This window comes from Macaca fascicularis, chromosome 15, assembly GCF_037993035.2.
Source record: "Macaca fascicularis isolate 582-1 chromosome 15, T2T-MFA8v1.1".
Classification (NCBI taxonomy): domain Eukaryota; kingdom Metazoa; phylum Chordata; class Mammalia; order Primates; family Cercopithecidae; genus Macaca; species Macaca fascicularis.
Window position 1 is genome coordinate 62,779,953 of NC_088389.1, and position 11,793 is coordinate 62,791,745.

General features: G+C 48.3%; 1 protein-coding gene across 8 annotated transcripts in view; it reads right to left on the bottom strand.

The window, feature by feature from the left end:
• The window catches only part of MELK (maternal embryonic leucine zipper kinase), a 106,543-nt gene extending 104,153 nt beyond the window's left edge, over positions 1 to 2,390 (bottom strand). For 6 of the 8 annotated variants that reach the window (XR_012424565.1, XM_074017067.1, XM_005581288.4 and 3 more), the window contains exon 1: positions 2,283 to 2,390. The gene's annotated coding sequence lies outside the window, so the exon portion shown is untranslated. Of the gene's footprint in view, positions 1 to 2,091 lie in introns of all 8 variants that reach the window. The other 2 variants (XM_015436982.4, XM_065530345.1) reach the window with 2 other exon arrangements.
• Between the last annotated feature and the right edge of the window lie 9,403 nt (positions 2,391 to 11,793).

Here is an 11,793-nt window from a genome sequence, read left to right on the forward strand (position 1 = left end):
AGAAGGAAATTAGACCCCAATCAGACACCTGAGTGCCCTTCTGGGCTTGACTAAATAGATAGAAGAATTGGGGGTATATGTAACTGGTTTTTTTTGAGACGGAGTCTCTGTCGCCCAGGATGGAGTGCAGTGGCATAATGATCTTGGCTCACTGCAACCTCCACCCTCCGAGTTCAAGCAATTCTTCTGCCTCAGCCTCCCGAGTAGCTAGGATTACAGGCGTGTGCCACCATGCCCGGCTAATTTTTTGTATTTTTAGTAGAGAGAGGGTTTCACCATCTTAGCCAGGCTGGTCTTGAACTCCTGACCTCATGATCCACCCGCCTCGGCCTCCCAAAGTACTGGGATTACAGGCGTGAGCCACCATGCCCGGCCTATAATTGGGGTCTTTAAACTTCTCTGAAGAGCAAGGAATTGGGATAATGAGAAGATGTTTATGGTTAAATTTTAAAGGATAGCAACAAATCGGGGGCATTTTCTAACAGTATTATTTGGGCTAGTCTATTACTTGCCACATAATACATTTACCTTATCCTCAGAGCTTGGAAAGACACTGATGCTGAGGATAATTTCAAAGAGGAAGTAGAATACAGAATGATTTTTTCGGTTTTGTTTGTCTGTTTATTTGCTTGAGACAGGGTCTCGTTCTGTCACGTAGGCTGGAGTGCAGTAGCTTGATCTCGGCTCACGGCAACCTCCGCCTCCTCCTGGGTTCCAGCGATTCTCGTGCCTCAGCCTCCGAAGTCGCTGGGACTACAGGCATGCGCCACCATGCCCAGCTAATTGTGTGTGTGTGTGTGTGTGTGTGTGTGTGTGTGTGTGCCCAGCTAATTGTGTGTGTGTGTGTGTGTGTGTGTGTGTGTGTGTGTTTTTAGTAGAGACGGGGTTTCGCCATGTTGGCCGGGCTGGTCTAGAACTCCTGGTCTCAAGTGATCTGCCCGCCTCGGCCTCCCCAAGTGCTGGGATTACAGGCGTGAGCCACCACGCGGGGCTCAGAATGGTTTATAATGTGGCCTTGCAACACATTTAATTAGCATCCTGCCCTGCTCCCTTGCAAAGGCTTCTGGGAGCACCAACAATGAGGCACTCATTGGGATGGATTTGCCCATCTAGTTGGTCCACACTAGTTACACAGAAAGGGCAGACCCTCCGGCGAAACAAGCCCACGAAGGCCCAGTAAGGGCTTTTCTGACTTTTCTGATTTTCTAATTTCTCCCAGACTCCATGGGAAACAGAAACCAAAATACAAACCAAAGTTAGGAACACTGGCCTCTAAGCAACAATCCAGGCTCCTGATACTCACCTCGTTCCACTAACGAAGGAGAAATACCAAAGGTAATTACTCGCCCTAAGTACTAGGGGCCTAATCCCTCTCTTGGGCAGCCTTTCCTGAGTCTAACCCTTCCAGCTCCCCCACCCTACACCAGGTTTCTTGGTGGGAGCAACCCTGCTGCTCCTATTACTGATACAGCATTCGGTGCAAATTCCCCTTTTAGGCCGGGCGCGGTGGCTCACGCCTGTAATCCCAGCACTTTGGGAGGCCAAGGTGGGCGAATCACCTGAGGACACGAGTTGGAGACCAGCCTGGCCAACGTGGTGAAACCCCGTCTCTACTAAAACTACAAAAATGAGCAGGGCGTGGTGGCACATGCCTGTAATTCCAGCTACTCGGGAGGCTGAGGCAGGAGAATCGCTTGAACCCGAGAGGCGGAGGTTGCGGTGAGCCGAGATCGTACCATTGCACTCCAGCCTGGACAACAAGAGTTAAACTCCATCTCGAAGAACAAGAAAAAAAATTCCCCTTTAGTGTGCGCCTCTGACGCCACTACTTTGGGGAGATGATAGGAGAGGATGGATTTGGACTCTGAAAAGGTAGTGATAACACATCTCCTTTTTTACTGGATTGCCCCAGGAAACTGAGTTGTATAAACAGAAAAAACTCGAAACTGTTCTGTGAACTTTTTTAGCGGAGAAGAGTCACGGAAACTGGAAATGGGAATTCACATCTATCGCAGCCTCCTAGGTGGCAAACGCTTGGCCTGAGCACTTCAATAACCCTGTTAAGTAGACGCGGTCATTACCCCCACTTACGGAGGAGAAAAACGCGGGTCGGAAAGGTTAAATATCTTATCCAGGGAACAGGGCTGGTAAAGCGCGGGGCTCCGATGAAATGCTCCAGTCTCCCGAGAGCCAGGAGCAAACCGGGCTTGGGCCGCTGCGCCCTGCACAGCCCAGACCCCAGCCCTCACCTGCGACTCCGGCGGGCAGGCGGGAAAACTGACCTGAGGGGTGGAGGGCACGGCGGGGCGGCGCCCAACAAGACAGGAGTGCGCTGTCCTGACAGAAGTGGCTGGTACAGCCTTCCTAGGAATCTTTTCGATCGCCGGGTTTTGGCCGCTTCCGCCCGCCAAGGGAATCAAATCTCCCGGGCCGGAAGGGGCGGGGCGGGGGGGGGCAGCCGGGGCGCGCGCGGCACCGGATCCCAGGGAAGCGGACGCGCACGGCAGGCGGGGGCGCGCACAGTGCGGGGAGGTTCTCACCCGGGCAACGGTAGGAGGTAGCTGTGGAGCCCTGAAAGGGATGGCCGTGAGGTCCACTGGGCTGCGAGGGGTGACTTGAGGCCTTGGTCTTGCCCCGGACTTGAGGCCTTGGTCTTGCCCCGGAGGGCACGTGATGATTTTCCGTGTGGCGTAGATATGTCAAGTCTCCACATAACCCAACTTTCTCACGTTCTCTTCCTAAAATTGACGTGCCCTCTGGCAGTCATAGTTCTCATTTTCGTTTTTCCTTGCCCACTGGCCGTTCTCCCACCCAGCAAAGACAGGAATACCTCCCCCTCTCCAAAATGTGTTCCCACTAGGAATAAAAACTCCGATAACTGAGACTACAGACACGCGTCACCACGCCTGGCTAAATTATTTGTGGGTAGAGACGGGATCTCGCTATGTTGGCCAGGCTGGTCTTAAACTCCTGGCCTCAAGCGATCCTCCCGCCTCGGCTTCCCAAAGTGCTGGGATTACAGGTGTGAGCCACTATATCCGGCCCAGAAAATCTTTAGACAAATTAAACTTTACAGAGTTGAATTGACCAAAGAATGAGTCCAGAATCCAGCCATCCCCGGAACCAAAATAGGTTCAGAGTGACTCGGGCTGCCATATCTTCAAATAACATTTATGGACAGAAAAAGGAAAATGACTTACAGAAATGGCAGTCGAGTATGGAAACAGCCGGACTGGTTGCAACTCAACCTCTGACTATTTTGAGCACTGTTTAAACAGTTGGCTACCTGTGATTGGCCAAAAATCCGCTGCTGTGATTGAGACTCGCTACTCGTTACAAGAAAGGTTACAGTTTCTTTACACAATTCACTATGTATGGAGAAAATGTTAGGCCAGGTGCAAAGGCTCACACCTGTAATCCCAGCACTTTGGGAGGCCTAGCGGGGCAGATCATTTGGGGTCGGGAGTTTGAGACCAGCCTGACCAACATGAGGAAACCCTGTCTCTACTAAAAATCCAAAAAATTAGCCGGGCGTGGTGGTGCGTGCCTGTAATCCCAGCTACTCAGGAGGTAGAGGCAGGAGAATCTCTTGAACCCGGGAGGCAGAAGTTGCAGTGAGCAGAGATGCTGCCACCGCACTCCAGGCTGGGCAACAAAGCAACTCCGTCAGAAAGAAAGAGGGAGGGAGGGAGGAAGGAAGGAAGGAAGGAGTTAGGCTGAACTTAAAATGCATAAGGAGGCAGCTTTAGGCTAAACTTAATTAAACATGGTCATCTGAATCTTCAGCAAATCATAATCTTTTTGCTGGTGGAGGGTCTTGCCTCCATGCTGCTGAGTGATCAGGGTGGTGGTTGCCAAATGTTGGGATGGCTGTGGCAATTTCCTAAAATAAAACAACAATGCTACATCGACGGACACTTCCTTTCACGAAAGATTTCTCTGTAGCATATAATGCTGTGTGATACCATTTTATCCACAGTAGAACTTCCTTCAAAATTAGTTCTCTGAACCTTGCCACTGCCTTATCAACAAAGTTTATGGAATATTCTAAATCCTTTGTTGTTATTTCAGCAAGGATCACAGCATCTTCACCAAGAGGAGATTCCATCTCCAGAAACCTCTCTCTCTTTGCTGATCAGTAAGAAGAAACTCCCCATCTATCCAAGTTTGATCATGAGATTGCAGCAGTTCAGTCACATATTCAGGCTTCACTTCCAATTCTAGTTCTCTTGCTGTTTCCATCAAATCTGCAGTTACTTCCAGAAGTGAAGTCTTGAATCCCTCAAAGTCATCCATAAGGGTTGGAATTAACTTCTTCCAAACTCCTGTTAATGTTGATATGGTGACCTCTTCCCATGAATCATAAATTTTTTTTTTTTTTTTTTTTTTTTTTGGAGATGAAGTCTCGCTCTGTCACCAAGGCTGGAGTGCAGTGGCACGATCTCAGCTCACTGCAAGCTTCACCTCCCGGGTTCACACTATTCTCCTGCCTCAGCCTCCCGAGTCGCTGGGACTACAGGTGCCCACCACCGTGCCCGGCTAATTTTTTTGTATTTTTAGTAGAGACAGGGTTTCACCACGTTAAGCCAGGATGGTCTCGATCTCCTGACCTCGTGATCCGCCCACCTTGGTCTCCGAAAGTGCTGGGATTACAGGCATGAGCCACCGCGCCTGGCCATGAATGTTCTTAATGACATCTAGAAGAGTTGATTCTTTCCAGAAAGCTTCCAGTTTACTTTGCCCAGATCCATCATAAAATCACTATCTATGGCAGCTGTAACCTCACAAAATATATTTCTTAAATAAAATGACTTGACAGTCAAAATCACTCCTTGATCTATGGCCTACAGAATGGATGTTGTGTTAGCAGACATCCAAACAACCTTCATTTTCTTTTTTTTTTTTTTTTTTTTTTTTTTTGAGAGGGAGTCTCGCGCTGTCGCCCGGGCTGGAGTGTAGTGGCCGGATCTCAGCTCACTGCAAGCTCCGCCTCCCGGGTTTACGCCATTCTCCTGCCTCAGCCTCCCGAGTAGCTGGGACCACAGGCGCCCGCCACCTCACCCGGCTAATTTTTTGTATTTTTAGTAGAGACGGGGTTTCACCATGTTAGCCAGGATGGTCTCAATCTCCTGACCTCGTGATCCGCCCGTCTCGGCCTCCCAAAGTGCTGGGATTACAGGCTTGAGCCACCGCGCCCGGCCTTCTTTTTTTTTTTTTTTTTTTTTTGAGACAGAGTCTGGCTCTGTCGCCCAGGCTGGAGTGCAGTGGCCGGATCTCAGCTCACTGCAAGCTCCGCCTCCCGAGCTTACACCATTCTCCTACCTCAGCCTCCAGAGGAGCTAGGACTACAGGCGCCCGCCACGTCGCCCGGCTAGTTTTTTTGTTTGTTTGTTTGTTTGTTTTTTTAGTAGAGACGGGGTTTCAACGTGTTAGCCAGGATGGTCTCGATCTCCTGACCTCGTGATCCACCCATCTCGGCCTCCCAAAGTGCTGGGATTACAGGCTTGAGCCACCGCACCCGGCCACAACCTTCATTTTCTTGTACATCTCCATCAGAGCTCGTGGGTGACTAGGGGCATTATCAATGAGCATTAATATTTTGAAAGGAATCTTTTTTTCTTAGAAGTAGGTCTCAGAAGTGGGCTTAAGATATGCAGTAAACCTTAGCCAGGTGTGGCGGCATATGCTGGTAGTACCAGCTATTCAGGAGGCTGAGGCAGGAGGATCACTGGAGCCCAAGAGTTCGAGGTTACCGTGAGTTATAATCACATCACTGCATTCCAGCATGGGTGGCAGAGTGAGACCCTGCCTCGAAAAAAAAAACACAAAGATACTCAGTAAACCATAGTACAAACAGTTATACTGTCATCTAGGCTTTGCTGTTCCATTTATAGAGCACAGGCAGAGTAGATTCAGCATAATTCATAAGGCTCTGGGATTTTGCAGGCCCAGCCTACAGCGTCTTTCCTTAAATCTCATGAACTGACCTCTGCTAGCTTCCAACTTTTCTTCTGCAGCTTCCTCACCTCTCTCAGCCTTCACAGAATTGAGGAGAGTCGTGGCCTTGCTTTGGATTAGGCTTTGGCTCAAGGAATTTTGTGGCTGGTTTGATCTTCTATCCAGACTGCTACCTATCAGCATGAAGGCTGTTTCGCATTCTTATCACTCATGTGTTCAGTGGAGTAGCACTTTTAATTTTCTTCAAGAACTTTTCCTTTGCATTCACAATTTGGCTAATTATTTGGCACAAGAGGCTTCCCTTCCAGCCTATCAGCTTTGGACATGCCTTCCTCACTAAGCTTAATCATTTCTAGCTTTTTATTTCAAGTGACAGATGTGTGACTCTTCCTTTCACTTGAACACTTAGAGGCCATTGTAGGGTTATTAATTGGCTTAATTTCAACATTGTTGTGTCTCAGGGAATAGGAAGGCCTGAGGAGAGGGAGAGAGACCGGGAACAGTCAGCCAGTGAAGCAGTCAGAACACACACAACATTTATTAATTAAGTTTGCAGTCTAATTATGGGCATAGTTCATGGTATCCTAAAACAGTAACAAAAAGAGCATCAAGATAACTGGTCTGCTGTGTGGGCTCACGCCTGTAATCCCAGCACTTTGGGAGGCTGAGGTGGGCAGATCACGAGGTCAGGAGTTCAAGACCAGCCTGACCAACATGGTGAAACCCCGTCTCTACTAAAACTACAAAATTAACCAGGCATGGTGGTGCATGCCTGTAATACTAGCTACTTGGGAAGCCGATGCAGGAGAATCGCTTGAACCCGAGAGGCAAAGGTTGCAGTGACCCAAGATTGCGCCATTGCACTCCAGCCTGGGCAAAAAAAGCAAAACTCCATCTCAAAAGAAAAAAAAAAAAAGAGTCACTAACTGGGTAGGTCAGGCCATTTGGGATGTAACATCCTTTTTTTGTTGTTGTTCTTTTTTTTTTTTTCTTTGTTTTGAGACGGAGTCTCTCTCTGTCGCCCAGGCTGGAGTGCAGTGGGCTCACTGCAACCTCCGCCTCCCCAGTTCAAACGATTCTTCTGCCTCAGCCTCCCAAGTAGCTGGGACTAAAGGTGTGCGCCACCACACCGGCTAATTTTTGTATTTTTAGTACGGACGGGGTTTCACCATATTGGCCATCCCAAAGGGCTGGGATTATGGGCTTTTTTTTTGAGATGGAGTCTCACTGTGTCACCCAGGCTGGAGTGCAGTGGCACAATCTTGGCTCATTGCAGCCTCCACCACCCGAATTCAAGCGATTTACCTGCCTCAGCCTCCCGAGTAGCTGGGACTACGGGCACACACCACCACACCCAGCTAATTTTTGTATTTTTAGTAGAGATGACGTTTCACCATGTTAGCCAGGCTGGTCTTGAACTCCTGACCTCAGGTGATCCACCCACCTCGGCCTCCCAAAGTGCTGGGATTACAGGCGTGAGCCACAGCACCCGGCCGAATGTAACATCTCTACCAAGAATAACACCATTAGCAGCAATAATAAAACCCACAACAGTCTTTTGAATGATTTATGTGCACATCCATGCATCATCTCTATACTCAAAAGCCTGCCCCTCTCTCACAGGGTAATTTGTGCTATTCATTCTTTCATCAGTCACCGATGTCTACACTGTGCCAGGCCCTGGTCAGGGCAATACCAGAGAAATGAAGAAAAGAGACATGGTTTCTGCCCAACGGAGCTCACAGACAGAGGAGCCAGACCCATACTAGAGTTGGCTAATGCTAATGAAGGACCCCATAGAAGTGCTAAATACAAGTGCAGGTAGCTATCTTGTTTAGAGCTCAGAGGGAAGCGACTGAAATATTTTCTACCGGAGCTAGGCCTTGAAAATAATAGAAAAATCCAACGGGGGAAGAAGAGCATTCCCCAGGCAGGGGAAACTAGGTGTGCAGAAGCAGGGGGCAAGAAAACACAAGTCAACGTGGAGAAAGGCCAGTTGGGTGGAGCACAGGATGGCAGAAGGCAGGAGAGGAAGAGCTGGTAAGCAGGGGACCCAGTGGGAGAGCCTTGTGTGCCAGGCTAGAGCTGGGAGGTGTGCTGACCAGGAAAAGAATGGATTTACATTTCAGAGAAAGCCAGAGCAGACGCTGGGCCAGCATTGGAGTGTGCCAGGCCTGCCAAGGCAGGGTGAGAGCTGTGCTTCTCTGTTGGCAGAATGAATGCCATGAATCTCAGTGCCATGTGTGGCTGAGTCATCCGTGGAACGGGAAACAAAGGCTGGAGTCCAGTCTCTGAAGGCACCTCTCAGTACAATGCCCTTTCCCTTCTGTGGGCCTCCAGGTTAGCCAGCCTGGGGCTACAAGTCATGCCCAGATTTTACATCCAATCTAAGGGCAAGTGGGAAGCCACACAGAATTAGCGTTTTGGTCACAGTCCTGCCAGAAAAGGAAACAGCTTTTAAAAACTATTAAAAATATTTTAGGGATTTGAATTCAGAAACTACTTCAGGAATTTGTTAAATTTTGTAATTTTGATAACTGAACTGTGGTTAAGTGGTTGTATAAGAGAAAGTCCAGGCTGGGAGCAGTGGCTCACGCCTGTTAATCTCAGCACTTTGGGAGGCCAAGGTGGGTGGATCACCTGAGGTCAGGAGTTCATGACCACCCTGACCAACATGGTGAAACCCCGTCTCTACTAAAAATACAAAAATTAGCCAGATGTGGTAGCACCTGCCTGTAATCCCAGCTATTCGGGAGGCTGAGACATGAGAATTGCTTGAACCTGGGAGGCGGAGGTTTCCATGAGCCGAGATCGCGTCACTGCACGCCAGCCTGGCGACAGAGCAAGACTCCGTCTCAAAAAAAGAATTAAAAAATACAAAACTTAGCAGGGTGTAGTGGCTTTTGCGCCTGTAATCCCAGCTACCTGGGAGGCAGAGGCAGGAAGAATCGCTTAAACTGGGAGGCAGAGGTTTGCAGTGATCTGAGATCAAGCCACTGCACTCCAGCCTGGGCAATAGAGCAAGACTCCACCTCAAAAAACAATTATATGAAAATGAAAAGCAAGCCAGGTGTAGTGTAGTCCCAGCTACTTGGGAGGCTGAGGTGGGGGGATTGCTTGAGCCTGGGAGGTAGAGGTTACAGTAAGCTGAAATGGCACCACTGCACTCCAGCCTGAGCAACAGAGCAAGGTACTGTTTCAAAACAAAAAAAAAGTAACAAAAAATTTCAGGAATGTTAACTCTGTTTATCCCTTAGTACCCACCATAGAATCTTAACATTACTATAAATAAACAATGATTTATTTCTTAAGTTTCCATTCTCTGCTAGACACTAGATTAGAGGGTTGTAAATACATTATTTCTAATCTTGTAAAATAATTATTTCTATTCCCATTTTACAGGTGAGGAAACCAAGGCCAAAGAACATGAGGTATTAGCCAGGTGTGGTAGTGTACACCTGTGGTCCCAGCTATTCAGGAGACTGAGGTGGAAGGATTACTTGAGCCCAGGAGTTCAAGGCTGCAGTGAGCTAAGATCATGCCACTGCACCATAGCCCAGGTGACAGAGCAAGACACTGTCTCTAAATTTTTTTTTTTTTGAGACGGAGTTTTGTTCTTGTTGCCCAGGCTGGAGTGCAATGGTATGATCTCGGCTCACCACAACCTCCGCCTCCTGGGTTCAAGTGATTCTCCTGCCTCAGCCTCCCTAGTAGCTGGGATTACAGGCATGTGCCACCACACCCGGCTAATTTTGTATTTTTAGTAAGGTGGGGTTTCTCCATGTTGGTCAGGCTGGTCTCGAACTCCCGACCTCAGGTGATCTGCCCCCCTCCGCCTCCCAAAGTGCTGGGATTATAGGCATGAGCCACCACACCCGGCCCCCTGTCGCTAAATTAAAGTAAAAAATAAATAAAAGGTGGTTAGGTATCTAGTAAGAAGCAGAGCCAGGGATCGAAAGCCAAGGCTTTTCCCACTGCAGTTCTTAGTGTTCACTGAATTAAATATAGCAGTTAGAACAATTAAAGTTTAAGGTACCAGCCAGGTGTAGTGGCTCATGCCTGTAATCCTAGCACTTTGGGAGGCCAAGGCGGGTGGATTGCCTGAGCTCAGGAGTTCGAGACCAGCCTGGGCAATATGGTGAAACACCTTATCTACTAAAATACAAAAAATTAGCCAGGCTTGGTGGTGCACACCTGTAGTCCCAGTTACTCAAGAGGCTGAGGCATGAGAATTGCTTGAACCCAGGAAGTTGGAGGTTGCAGTGAGCTGAGATGGCACTACTACAGTCTAGCCTGGGCAACACAGGAAGACTAAAAAAAAAAAAAAAAAAAAGTTTTAGGCTGGGCTTGGTGGCTCACACCTATAATCCCAGCACTTTGGGAGGCTGAGGCAGGTGAATCACCTGAGGTCAGGAATTCAAGACCAGCCTGGCCAACATGGTAAAACTCCCATCTCTACTAAAAAATACAAAACTAGCCAGCCGTGGTGGTGGGCGCCTGTAATCCCCGCTACTCGGGAGGTTGAGGCAGGAGAATTGCTTGAACTTGGGAGGCAGAGATTGCAATGAGGCGAGACTGTGCCACTGCACTCCAGCCCAGTGACACAGCAAGACTCAGTCTTGCCCGGTGGTTCACGCCTGTAGTCCCAGCACTTTGGGAGGCTGAGGTGGGCAGATCCTGAGATCAGGAGTTAAAGACCAGCCTGGCCAACATGGTGAAACCTCATCTCTACTAAAAATGTAAAAATTAGCCAGGCATGGTGGCGCATGCCTGTAATCCTAGCTACTCAGGAGGCTGAGGCAGGAGAATTGCTTAAACCTGGGAGGCGGAGGTTGTAGTGAGCTGTGATCACACCACTGCACTGCAGCTGGGGTGACAGAGTGATACGCCGTCTCAAAAAAAAAAAAAAAAAAAAAAAGAAAGAAAGAAAGAAAGGCTGGGCGCAGTGGCTCACGCCTATAATCCCAGTACTTTTGGGAGGCCGAGGCGGGCGGATCAAGAGGTCAGGAGATCGAGATCATCCTGGCTAACACAGTGAAACCCCAAACCCCATCTCTACTAAAAAAATTAGCCGGGCATGGTGGCGTGTGCCTGTAGTCCCAGCTACTCGGGAGGCTGAGGCAGGAGAATTGCTTGAACCCGGGAGGTGGAGGTTGCAGCCACGGTACTCCAGCCTGGGTGACAGAGACTCTGTCTCAAAAAAAAAAAAAAGAAATATTAGAGACTCTCTGTATTAATGAGAATGATGATGAACACTGTGATCTAAAGAGCACCCTCATTATTAGGCAAAGGCAAAGCATTATACAGAGGAATATTATGCAATTATTTCGAAAGAGTTACGTGAGCATACTCCCATTAGTATTGCCAAATAAAATAGCAACATATTAGGGACATAGCTATGCTAAAAGATCAGCCATTTCAAATTTAAATGGGCATCCTGTATTTTTATTTGCTGTATCTGGCAACCCTAAATGCTATGGAAAGATGTCTGGTTTTTTTTTTTTATATGAACGAAATAAGCTACTGAGATACAAAAATAGCACAGTCCCACTTTTGTTTAGAAAAATGTGTAAGTATAGAAAAAAGTCTGGAAAAATATATATTATAGTGTTAACATTCTCTCTAGGGAATGAAATTCTTTCTTTTTTTTTTTTTTTTTTTTTGAGACGGAGTCTCGCTCTGCCGCCCAGGCTGGAGTGCAGTGGCCAGATCTCGGCTCACTGCAAGCTCCGCCTCCCGGGTTCACGCCATTCTCCTGCCTCAGCCTCCCAAGTAGCTGGGACTACAGGCGCCCGCCACCTCGCCCGGCTAGTTTTTTTTTTTGTATTTTTTTAG